At 39.7% G+C, this 12,524-nt stretch overlaps 1 protein-coding gene and 1 non-coding gene across 4 annotated transcripts in view; both read left to right on the forward strand.

Annotated features, from left to right (window-relative positions):
* Osbp2 (oxysterol binding protein 2) overlaps positions 1-12,524 on the forward strand; it is a 182,865-nt gene that overhangs the window by 51,241 nt on the left and 119,100 nt on the right. The window lies entirely within an intron of this gene.
* LOC113196857 (U6 spliceosomal RNA) lies at positions 1,878-1,984 on the forward strand. The gene has a single exon (XR_003302612.2). It is a non-coding gene; the product is annotated as a U6 spliceosomal RNA (small nuclear RNA).

The following is a 12,524-nucleotide window of genomic DNA, read 5'->3' on the forward strand; positions in this document are numbered from 1 at the left end:
ATTGTTTGGGGCATATATATTAATGATTGTTATGTCTTGTTGGTGAATGGTCCCCTTTAGCAATATGTAGTGTCCTTCTTTATCCCTTTTGATTAACTTTGGCTTGAAGTCAATTTTATTTGATATGAGTATGGACACCCCTGCTTGCTTCTGAGGTCCATGTGAGTGGTATGATTTTTTCCAACCTTTCACCTTCAGTCTGTGTATGTCTTTTCCTATCAGATGCGTCTCCTGTAGGCAGCATATTGTTGGATCTTTTTTTTTAATCCAGTCTGCTAGCCTATGTCTTTTGATTGGTGAGTTTAAGCCATTAACATTTATGGTTACTATTGAGATATGGTTTGTACTTCCAGTCATGTTTGTTTATTTTTGTTATTTAACTTGATTTGTTTTTCCTCTTTGATTAGTTTTTCCCTTTACTGTACTACATCCCACTGTTGATTTTCATTGTTGTTTTTCATTTCCTCTTCATGCAATGTTTTGTCCAGGATGATTTGAAGTGCCGGTTTTCTAGCTGCAAATTCTTTTAACTTTTGTTTATCGTGGAAGGTTTTTATTTCATCATCAAACCTGAAGCTTAATTTTGCTGGTTAAGATTCTTGGTCGGAACCCATTATCTTTCAGCGTTTGAAATACATTGTTCCAGGATCTTCTAGCTTTCAGAGTCTCTGTTAAAAAGTCAGCTGTTAACCTAATTGGTTTACCCCTAAATGTAATCTGCTTCCTTTCTCTTGTGGCTTTTAAAATTCTCTCCCCGTTCTGTATGTTGGGCATTTTCATTATAATGTGTCTTGGTGTGGATCTCTTATGGTTTTGTACATTCGGCGTCCTGTAGGCTTCTAGGATTTGGATTTCCGTTTCATTCTTCATGTCTGAAAAGTTTTCTAAAATTATTTTATTGAACAGTTGCTCATTCCTTTGGTTTGGACCTCTATACCTTCCTCTATCCCAATAGCTCTTAAATTTGGTCTCTTTATATTATCCCAAATTTCTTGGATGTTCTGCTCGTGGTTTCTTATCAGCCTCTCTGAGCTGTCTAAACTCTTTTTGAGATGATATACTTTTTCTTCGTTGTATGATGTTCTAACTTCTAATTGATCTACTCTGCTGGTGATACTTTCATTTGAGTTTTTAATTTGGTTTATAATTTCCTTCATTTCCAGGATTTATATTTTTTTTTGTATAATCTCTATCTCCCTGTAGAGTTGATCTCTTGCTTCTTGGATTTGTTTATGTAATTCATTGTGAAAGTTATCTTTCATTGTTTGCATTTGCTGTATAAGGTCTTCCTTGAGACTCCAGATCATCTGAGCCATGTATATCTTGAAATCTTTATCTGACATTCTTTCTGCTGTAGCTAATAATTCTTCTATTGTTGAGTTGTCCTGCATTGTTTGTGTTCCTTTTTTCCTTGTTTTTTTATTTTGCTCACATTTCTTTCTAGCTTTGTGTGACTGCTGTGTTATTATTTTCTCCTATAGATTTGTATTGCTTTTGTATATTTCTGAGATCTCTCCTTTGTGATGGGAGACAATGTCTAGAGATGTTGGATTCAATTGTAATTTAAAATAAATTCATTAGCTTCATAAAAGGCATACAGATTCTGGTGGCATATAGAGAACTGAGGGTCGGGCGTAGGACTTTATGTTTAAGGGGAAAGATGTGAGGATATGGGGATTAATATATCTTAGCTACTTTGGAGGAAAGCTGTAATGAAGGGGGTTATTAACAGGAGAATAGATGGTATTTGGGGGTAGCTAAGTACTTGGGAGGGCAATAAGAAGCATAGAAACATTCACCTATTTGCATTAAGTAAATTACACGTGGTAGAAATAGTAATGCTTGTGAGGTTGGGAGAGGAAGAGAAGGAAGAAGAGGTGCTCGCTTTGGCAGCACATATACTAAAATTGGACCGATACAGAGAAGATTAGCATGGCCCCTGCGCAAGGATGACACGCAAATTCGTGAAGCGTTCCATATTTTTAATGTATCCAGCAAAATTAAGCTTCAGATTTGACAATGAAATTAAAGTCTTTCATGATAAACAAAAGCTAAAAGAATTCGCAGCCAGAAAACCAGCACTGCAAAGCATATTGAGCAAAATACTACAAGAAGAGGAAGTGAAAAATAGTGCCCAAAACTAACAGTGGGAGGTATCTCAGTAAAGGGGGAGAAAAATAACCAAAGAGGAAAAACTAGCCAAACTAAAATAAATAAATAAATAAACATGACTGGAAGTACAAACCAAATTTCAATTGTAACCTTAAATGTTAATGGCCTAAACTCACCAATCAAGAGACATAGGCTAGTCACCTGGATTAAAAAAACAAATCCAACAATATGCTGCCTTCAGGAGACTCATATGATAGGAAAAGACATACACAGGCTGAAGGTGAAAGGTTGGGAAAAATCATACCACTCATGGACCTCGGAAGCAAGCAGGAGTGACCATCCTCATATCGAATAAAATCAACTTCAAGCCTAAGTTAATCAAAAGGGATAAAGAAAGACACTATGTACTGTTAAAAGGAACCATCCACCATCAAGACATAACAATTATCAATTTGTATACACCAAACAATGGTGCTGCAACGTTCATAAAACAAACTCTCCTCAAGTTCAAGAGTCAAATAGACCACAACACAATAATTATGGGGGACTTCAACACACCGCTCTTGCCATTGGACAGATCCTCTAGACAAAAGCTGAACAAAGAAACTATAAAACTCAATAACTCAATCACCTAGACTTAACCGACATATATAGAATATATCAACCATCATCAAGTGGATACACGTTCTTCTCAGCAGCACATGGATCCTACTCAAAGATAGACCATATATTATGCCATAGGGCAACCCTCAGTAAATATAAAGGCATGGAGATAATACCATGCACCATATCTGATCATAATGGAATGAAACTGGAAATCAATGATAAAAGAAGGAAGGAAAAATCCTACATCACATGGAAAATGAACAATATGTTACTGAATGATCAATGGGTTACAGAAGACATAAAGGAGGAAATCAAAAAATTCTTAGAGATAAATGAAAATACAGACACAACATATCAGAATATATAGGACACATTGAAAGCAGTTTTAAGAGGGAAATTCATCGCCTGGAGGTCATTCCTCAAAAAAAGAAAAAAACAACAAATAAATGAGCTCACACTTCATCTCAAAGCCCTAGAAAAGGAAGAGCAAAACAAAAAGAGCAGAAGGCAAGAAATAATTAAAATCAGAGTGGAAATCAATGAAATTGAAACAAAAGAAACTATTGAAAAAATTGACAAAACTAAAAGTTGGTTCTTTGAAAAAATAAATAAGATCGACAGGCCCTTAGCCATGCTAACGAAGAGAAGAAGAGAGAGAACTCAAATTACTAACATACGAGATGAAAAAGGCAATATCACAACAGACACTACAGAAATACAGAAGATAATTAGAAAGTATTTTGAAACCCTATATTCCAATAAAATAGAAGATAATGAAGATATCGATAAATTTCTTAAGTCATACGATCTGCCCAGATTGAGTCAGGAAGACACACACAATCTAAACAGACCAATAACAAAAGAAGAAATAGAAGAAGCCATCAAAAGACTACCAACCAAAAAAAGTCCTGGACTGGATGGGTATACAGCGGAGTTCTACAAAACCTTCAAAGAAGAATTAATACCAATACTTTTCAAGCTATTTCAAGAAATAGAAAAAGAAGGAGTTCTTCCAAATTCATTCTACGAGACCAACATCACCCTGATCCCGAAACCAGACAAAGACACCTCAAAGAAAAGAAAACTACAGACCAATATCTCTAATGAACTTGGATGCAAAAATTCTCAATAAAATCCTGGCGAATCGAATACAAAAGCATATCAAAAAAATTGTGCATCATGATCAAGTAGAATTCATCCCTGGGATGCAAGGCTGGTTCAATATATGGAAATCAATAAATGTAATCCACCACATCAATAGACTTAAAGACAACAACCACATGATCATCTCGATAGATGCAGAAAAAGCATTCGACAAAATACAGCATCCCTTTATGTTCAAAACACTAGAAAAACTAGGGATAACAGGAACTTACCTCAACATGGTAATAGCTATATATGCTAAACCTCAGGCTAGCATCATCCTAAATGGAGAAAAACTGAAGGCATTCCCTCTAAAATCTGGAACAAGACAGGGATGCCCTCTATCACCACTTCTATTCAATTTAGTTCTTGAAATACTAGCCAGAGCAATTAGTCAGACAAAAGAAATTAAAGGCATAAAAATAGGAAAAGAAGACCTTAAATTATCGCTATTTGCGGATGACATGATAATATATTTAACAGACCCAAAAGGGTCTACAAAGAAACTATTAGAGCTAATAAATGAATTCATCAAAGTGGCAGGATATAAAATCAACACGTATAAATCAAAGGCATTCCTGTATATCAGCAACAAAACTTCTGAAATGGAAATGAGGAAAACCACTCCATTCACAATGTCCTCAAAGAAAATAAAATACGTTGGAATCAACCTAACAAAAGAGGTGAAAGATTTATATAATGAAAACTACAGAACCCTAAAGAGAGAGATAGAAGAAGATCTTAGAAGATGGAAAAATGTACCCTGTTCATGGATAGGCAGAACTAATATCATCAAAATGGCAATATTACCCAAAGTTCTCTACAGGTTTAATGCAATGCCAATCAAAATCCCAACAGCATTTCTTGTAGAAATAGATAAAGCAATCATGAAATTCATATGGAAAAACAAAAGACCCAGAATAGCAAAAGCAATTCTAAGCAGGAAGTGTGAATCAGGCAGTATAGCGATACCAGAGTTCAAACTGTACTACAAAGCAATAGTAACAAAAACAGCATGGTACTGTAACCAAAACGGGCGGGTGGACCAATGGTACAGAATAGAGGACACAGAAACCAATCCACAAAAGTACAACTTTCTTATATTTGATAAAGGGGCTAAAAGCATACAATGGAGGAAGGATAGCATCTTCAACAAATGGTGCTGGGAAAATTGGAAATCCATATGCAACAAAATGAAATTGAATCCCTTTCTCTCGCCATGCACAAAAGTTAACTCGAAATGGATCAAGGAGCTAGATATCAAATCAGAGACACTGCGTCTGATAGAAGAAAAAGTTGGCTACGATCTACATACTGTGGGTCGGGCTCCAGATTCCTTAATAGGACGCCCATAGCCCAAGAGTTAATAACAAGAATCAACAAATGGGACTTACTTAAACTAAAAAGTTTTTCCTCAGCAAGAGAAACAATAAAAGAGGTAAATAGAGAGCCTACATCCTGGGAACAAATTTTTACCCCTCACACTTCAGATAGAGCCCTAATATCCAGAATATACAAAGAACTCAAAAAATTAAACAATAAGATAACAAATAACCCAATCAACAAATGGGCCAAGGACCTGAACAGACACTTCACAGAGGAGGACATACAATCAATCAACAAGTACATGAAAAAATGCTCACCATCTCTAGCAGTCAGAGAAATGCAAATTAAAACCACCCTAAGATACCATCTCACTCCAGTAAGAGTGGCAGCCATTATGAAGTCAAACAACAATAAGTGTTGGCGAGGATGTGGGGAAAAGGGTACACTTGTACACTGCTGGTGGGACTGCAAATTGGTGAGGCCAATTTGGAAAGCAGTATGGAGATTCCTGGGAAAGCTGGGAATGGATCCACCATTTGACCCAGCTATTGCCCTTCTCAGACTATTCCCTGAGGATCTTAAAAGAGTGTACTATAGGGATACTGTCACATCAATGATCATAGCGGCACAATTCACAATAGCTAGACTGTGGAACCAACCTAGATGCCCTTCAATAGATGAATGGATAAAAAAATGTGGCATCTATACACAATGGAGTATTACACAGCACTAAGAAATGACAAAATCATAGAATTTGCAGGGAAATGGATGGCATTTGAACAGATTATGCTAAGCGAAGCTAGCCAATCCTTAAAAAACAAATGCCAAATGTCTTCTTTGATATAAAGAGAGCAACTAAGAACAGAACAGGGAGGAAGAGCATGAGGAAAAGATTAACATTAAACAGAGACGAGTAGGCGGAGAGAAAGGGAGAGAGAAGGGAAAGCATATGGAAATGGTAGGAGACCCTCAATGTAACACAAAATTACATATAAGAGGTTGTGAGGGGAAATGGGAGGGGGGAAACAAGGGAGAGAATTGAACAACAGCAGATGAAGTAGAGAGGGAAGATGGGAGGGGAGGGGAGGGGGGATAGTAGGGGATAGGAAAGGCAGCAGAATACAACAGTCACTAATATGGCATTATGTAAAAATTGTGAATGCGTAAGTGATGTGAGTCTGCAATTTGTATTTGGGGTAAAAATGGGAGTTCATAACTCACTTGAATCAAATGTATGAAAGATGATATGTCAAGAGCTTTGTAATGTTTTGAACAACCAATAAAAAATTAAAAAAAATAAAAATGGAAAAAAAAGAGAAGGAAGAAGAGAAGTAAAAAGAAAAGAAGAAAGAAAAAAGGGGGACGAGATGGATAAAAGGAATGAAAAAAGAGAGAGGAAAGGAGAGAAGAAAAAGATAAAAAGAAAAAAGAAAAGAGGGAAAAAGAAAGAAAAAATGCACTCTTAGAATTGTATTTTCTTCTCTTCCAGTAGGTGGCATTGTGCATTCCAGGTTGAGTCACTGACCTCAGGGTGGGGGAAGTAATCCCCCACCCTGAGTTGGCTCTCCCTCCCCTGCCAGGTGCCTTTCCAATCCAGGTCTCTTTGGGTTGCTCTCGGTCTCTGTCTCCCTCACTTCTCCTGCCCACCAGGCCCCAATTACTGGGACTCTTCTCCACAGCCCTGGGTTCACTCTGGGCTTGCCACACCCTGGCCGCCCAGCCCTCCTGATCAACTGAGCGCTACCTCTGTGTTGGGTAGTCTCCAAGTCATCACAGCTGTGGAGAGGGGGAGTTAGAGACCGGCAACCTGTCCTGTCTATTCCCTCAGATAGCCACGCCCACTGAGAGCTGGCGAGAAAGGTTTTGGGTTATCACAGCTGGGTAGAGGGGTGGCTGGGACTCACACACCTGTTCCAACGCCAATCTCGCTGCTGTTACAACTGCCCAAAGCTGATGAGGTAGATTTTCCAAGACGGCGACCACCCATTTCTGCGCGGGGGTGTCCAGTAGGAGGAGGGAACTGCGCTGTTTCTCCACTAAGTCCAGACTTCAGTCCTCAGTCTGGTGCCCTGCAGAGTCGCGGGTCACAGTCTGGTGCACTCTATTTCCAAAGGATCTGAAACTCTGTGTCTGTAAGCTGCCAGAACTCTGTGGCGCTCAGCTCTGCCCCTCTACAGCAGGTTCCTGGGTGCTGCGCTGCTGGCTGGGTTCCACGCCCGGAGCAACTCGAATTTTCTTGCGTTCTGGACTGCGTTTGTAACCAACCGCTGTTTAAAATCCTACCACAGGCTCCATGAAGCTTAAATTTGTGGATGGGGGCTCCTATGAGGGGGAGTGTCTGACCACTCAGAGTCTTGCCAGTAACGAGTTCTCCTCTACTCCACCATCTTACTGTATTCTCTTGTTTGTATTCTTAATAGCAGTGCTGCCATTCTGACTGGAATTGAGATGAAATCTTAGAGTAGTTTTGATTTGCATTTTTCTGATTACTGGAGCATGAGGCATTTTTTAATATATTTATTGATCGATTATATTTCTTCTGAGAAGTGTATGTTCATTTCCTTAGCCCATTTATTGATTGAGTTGTTTGTTTTTTTGTGTTGAGTTTTTGAATTCTTTATATATCCTGGAGATTAGTGCTCTGACATGCATGTGGCAAAAATTTGCTCCCAAAATGTAGGCTCTCTCTTCACTTCATTGATTGTTTCTTTTGCTGAGAAGAAACTTTTTAGTTTGAATCCATCCCGTTTATTTGTAAGGGTCCGGCGAACGTCGGAGGAAGAGACCACCAAGAGACTGGCTCATGCAATCAGCAAAAGGGGATTTATTGAGAATCCAGCATGCTGGGGCTCCGTGCTCACTCAAGAAGGGAGAGCAGCCCAGAGCCCAGAGCAGAGGTTAAGCAGTGCTTAAGTACACTTTTTGGGGAGGGCAGGGGCTTTGCATACATCAGAACAAATCATCATGAGGCGCGGGAAAATTGAACAACAACTCTCATACATGATTAGCACATTCATTGGTGGGAACAGGTCGGGCTGGAGTGATAGGTCATTCCTAAGGAGGGGATACATTCAAACTGATTGGTTTGGGCCCTGAATGCCTACGTGCCAAACTGCACAGGGTCCTAGGTTATTAAACAACTAAGTGGTCAGTACAGGGCATTGTCTTAACTGCCTCAGGAATTTCAGGTTCTGTGTGCAGTTCAGAAACTTTACAATACCTAGTCCTTTACTTTTTAACTCAGGCTTTGCAGCTTAGAAACTTTACCCTTTCGGGCTGGGGATGTGGCTCAAGCAGTAGCACGCTCGCCTGTCATGCGTGTGGCCCGGGTTCAATCCTCAGCACCACATACCAACAAAGATGTTGTGTCCACCAAGAACTAAAAAATAAATATTAAAAATTCTCTGTCTCTCTCTCTCTGTCTCTCCTCTCTCACTCTCTCTTAAAAAAAAAAAGTCTCATAAAGAAACTTTACCCTTTCATATTGATTCTTGATTTTATTTCTTGCGCTTTAGGAGTCTTGTTAAGGAAGTTGGGGCCTAATCCCAGTGATGAAGATTCTTCTATTAGGCATAGGGTCTCTGGTCTAATTCCCAGGTCCTTGATCCACTTTGAGTTTAGTTTCATTCCAATTGACTTTTAATAAAGGTATAAAAGCAATTCAATTAACATACAGTGCTAGAGTAATTCAACATTCATAGGGGAAGGGGCTTCAACCTAACCACTACACAGTACATAAAAGTTAATTTAAAGTGGATCATGTATTTAAGTGATAAAAATTTTTAAAGAAAATATAAAACATCTTTGGGATCTATGGCTAGGTGAAGAGTTCCTAGATATAATATGAAAATCTCCATAAAAGAAAAAAAACATGAAAACTTTTACACTGCTAAAGTCCCTATTAAAGAGGATGGAATGATAAACTACAGACTGGGAGAAAATATTTATAAGCCACATAATCTGATAAAGGACTAGTATATAGACTATATAGAGAACTGGAAAAATGCACCAGTTTAAAACAATTTGTAGGGCTGGGGATGTGGCTCAAGGGGTAGCACGCTCGCCTGGCATGCGTGCGGCCCGGGTTTGATCCTCAGCACCACATACAAACAAAGATGTTGTGTCTGCCAAAAACTAAAAAAAAAAAAATATTAAAAAAAAGACATTCCCTCCAACCATCTTTCTTAAAAAAACAATAAAAATAAAACAATCTGTAAAATAAGCAAAAAAACATGAAAAGGTGTTATTATTAGCTATTTGGGAAATGAAAAGTAAGGTCACCATGAGACATCACTATATACATATTCGAACTTAAAAATAGTGATAATACTAAATGTTGGCAAGCATCTATATTATTTTACCAAGGAGAATAAAAATGCACGTCAATCAGTTTAATTTGAACTTGAGAACAGAAGAAACAGTGTTTTAATATAAACGTGTTCCAAGTGGGATAGTCTTATAATAAAATTTATTTTTTGTGTATCTGAAGTTCAAATGTAATGGACATCCTGCATTTTATCTACCTATATTTAACCCTATCCTGGAGGACTTTGATATCTGGTCTACTCTAGTCCTTCCATACATCCGGTTCACAGAAAAAGCTCCTAGTGAGAAGAGTATCCTTTCATTAGACACAGGGGGGCGCTAGAAGATGGCCTCTTAATTTACTTTGCTCCTAAATGAACATCTAGGGAAGCGCCAGTTTGGCTGGCTTGCAACATACAGCATACTGCTCAGTGTTTGTGCATCATTTTCTGATCTTCAGTCCATCTCCACAGAAGCTCTGGGAGACTAAGAAATGGATACAGACCTGGCCATCTCTCTGTCTTGGGCCTTCACTTCCAGGGCATCTAATCCAGTTACTCAGGGACTTCTCTCCCAGGCTGGTCTACCCCTACGTTGATGTCATATCCCTATTCTGATATCACAGCCCAGCTTCTAGAGCTCTCCCAGGCGGCCCAGATTCTAACCAAAAAACAACCAAGTTAGGCAACTGAGCAGAGGTGAAGGGAGCTTGGGCGGCTGGTGGCCCTTGGGGGGTTAAACCTAAAGAATATCTGGGCAGCCTGCCATCCTGTTCTCCAGAATGAAAATTCTCTAAAAGACTCAAGACTTTTCTTCTGTCCTTGTTGGCCATGGTCATCTCAGGGGTGAAGGTAATTCCCCTGAGTGTAGAATTGTTCTGGCTCTGTTTACAGCTCGCAGGATTCCTGCCATCTGAGTGCCTGAGGATGCCAAGTGGCCTTGGACCATTCAAAAGTCCTGTCTTCCCATTTGAAGGAATGGCTTCCTGAAACCCAATGTTTCTCACTCGTTGGGTAGTCATTTCTCAGTATTTGGAGCATGCTAGCAGGTACCCACCTGTAGTGGGCTCTTCTGTGGCCACTGCCTCCTTCTTCCTTCCCTAAGAAGTAGGGTTGGGAGAAGCATGTGCTTTTTTTCTTGGGATCACGGGAAATGTAGCCACAGTCAAGTTATTAGCCCTCCAAACACCACCCTCTTAGCTGGTCAGAATAAAAGAGGTCTTTTGTGAACTCATTAAATCAATAAAAACATTTATTGTCATGGGTTTAACAAATAACCAAAAAATCCTGAATAACTTCTGACTTTGGTGGGTAGGAAGCCCTGGTGCACATTAATGTTGTAAATTCTCAGGGGAGAACCACTAATATGATGGTAAAATGGTATTCAGGAACCCCTGTTTTGTTTTGTTTTTCATTGTTGTTTGCTTTTGTGGTGTTGGGGTTCTACCCCAGAGCCTTGTGCATGTTAGGCAAGTACCCTATCACTGAGCTTTATTCCTAACCCAGGAATCCCCATATATATATAAACATTCATTGTAGAGCTCACGCCAGTCCCTCATGGATCTCACTTTGAGAAACAGTTGGTCCAATTGATTATTTATACTCACTTGCTTCCCCAATTTCCAAATTCCATATTTTCCATGGAATGGGGTTTGATTCTGCTTTACTCCCATGTATTAAATTATTGTGCTGGATCCAAGGAGACAGAAGGGTGATGTAGGTCTATATTGTTCATTGAGAATGTTTGTGCTCAAGTTCTTCAATCTGGTCTTCTGATCTAGGTACAGCTCCTCTCTCTCTCTCTCTCTCTCTCTCTCTCTCTCTCTCTCTCTCTCTTTAAAAGAAGGGATTGTAGCCAGATGTGGTGGGGTACACCTGTAATCCTAGCTACTCAGAAGGCTGAGATAAGAAGGTCACAAATTTGAGGTCAGCTTGGTCAACTTAGGGCTGGAGGTATAGCTCAGTGGTAGAACAGCACCCCTGGGTTCAATCCTTAGTACAAAAAAAAAAAAAAAAAAAAAAAGGAGAGAGAGAGAGAGGTGTGTGTGGGATTATGTCTTTTGTTATTCATTACTCTGCTGAAACTTCCTTTTCAAGGTGCTCTCCTGAACCAAGAGTACAAACACAGGTTTGAATTAATGGGGTTTTTTTGGGGGGGATGGGTACCAGGGATTGAACTCAGGGGCACTCCACCACTAGGCCACACCCCCAGCCCTATTTTGTATTTTATTAGAAATAGGGTCTCGCTGAGCTTTTTAGTAAGCCTTGCTAAATTGCTGAGGCTGGCTTTGAACTGGTGATCCTCCTGCCTCCCCCTCCAAGCTGCTGGGATTATAGGCATGCACCACCGCGCCCTGCCTTGAATTAATGGTTATTGAAACCAATAGTCATGAAGGGCACTCACCACACACTGAAAGGATTGGCTTCTGTTTATGTGGTAGTCTCCAAATGAACATAGAATGGTATCTTGAAGAGCAGCCATTGCTCATTTGATGGGTCAATAGCTACAGGTGGGTAGTCCCCTCCCCATCACAGCTGTGAATTCAGACTTTCCAGAGAATGTCACACAACTTTTTGAAAAAAATAAACTGATTTAGCAAAGTTCATAGAGTTTTTACCAACCCCCCAACATGCCAATAGGTCAACCTGTCTCCCTCTCAAACTTATCTGTGCCCTACTCATGCCTGGACCATATTATCCAATAAGGCTGAGGGAGGAACAATGGAGCTAATGCTTCCTATCCATGATGCCAGGACAGGCCATTCCATATGGCCAAGGAGGAGGGAGGGGGGAGTCCCTGACTGCCCATCCTGGTTTTTGGAGAGAGAATAACCAGTGTCCAGTTTGATAAGTGAAAATTTAAGGGATTTTGTCAAAATAGAGGACAGAACTCTGCAGGGAAGGGCTAGATGACTCTTACTTTGTGGCTTTAGCAGCATCTTCCATGCAGTTGTCACTCAGTAAACATGTCATTTGAAAGAGATGCAGGTAAGGCTTGGTAGACGAGTCAGTGAAAGGATGCTGCAAAACACC

This window comes from Urocitellus parryii, chromosome 3 (genome assembly GCF_045843805.1).
Source record: "Urocitellus parryii isolate mUroPar1 chromosome 3, mUroPar1.hap1, whole genome shotgun sequence".
NCBI lineage: Eukaryota > Metazoa > Chordata > Mammalia > Rodentia > Sciuridae > Urocitellus > Urocitellus parryii.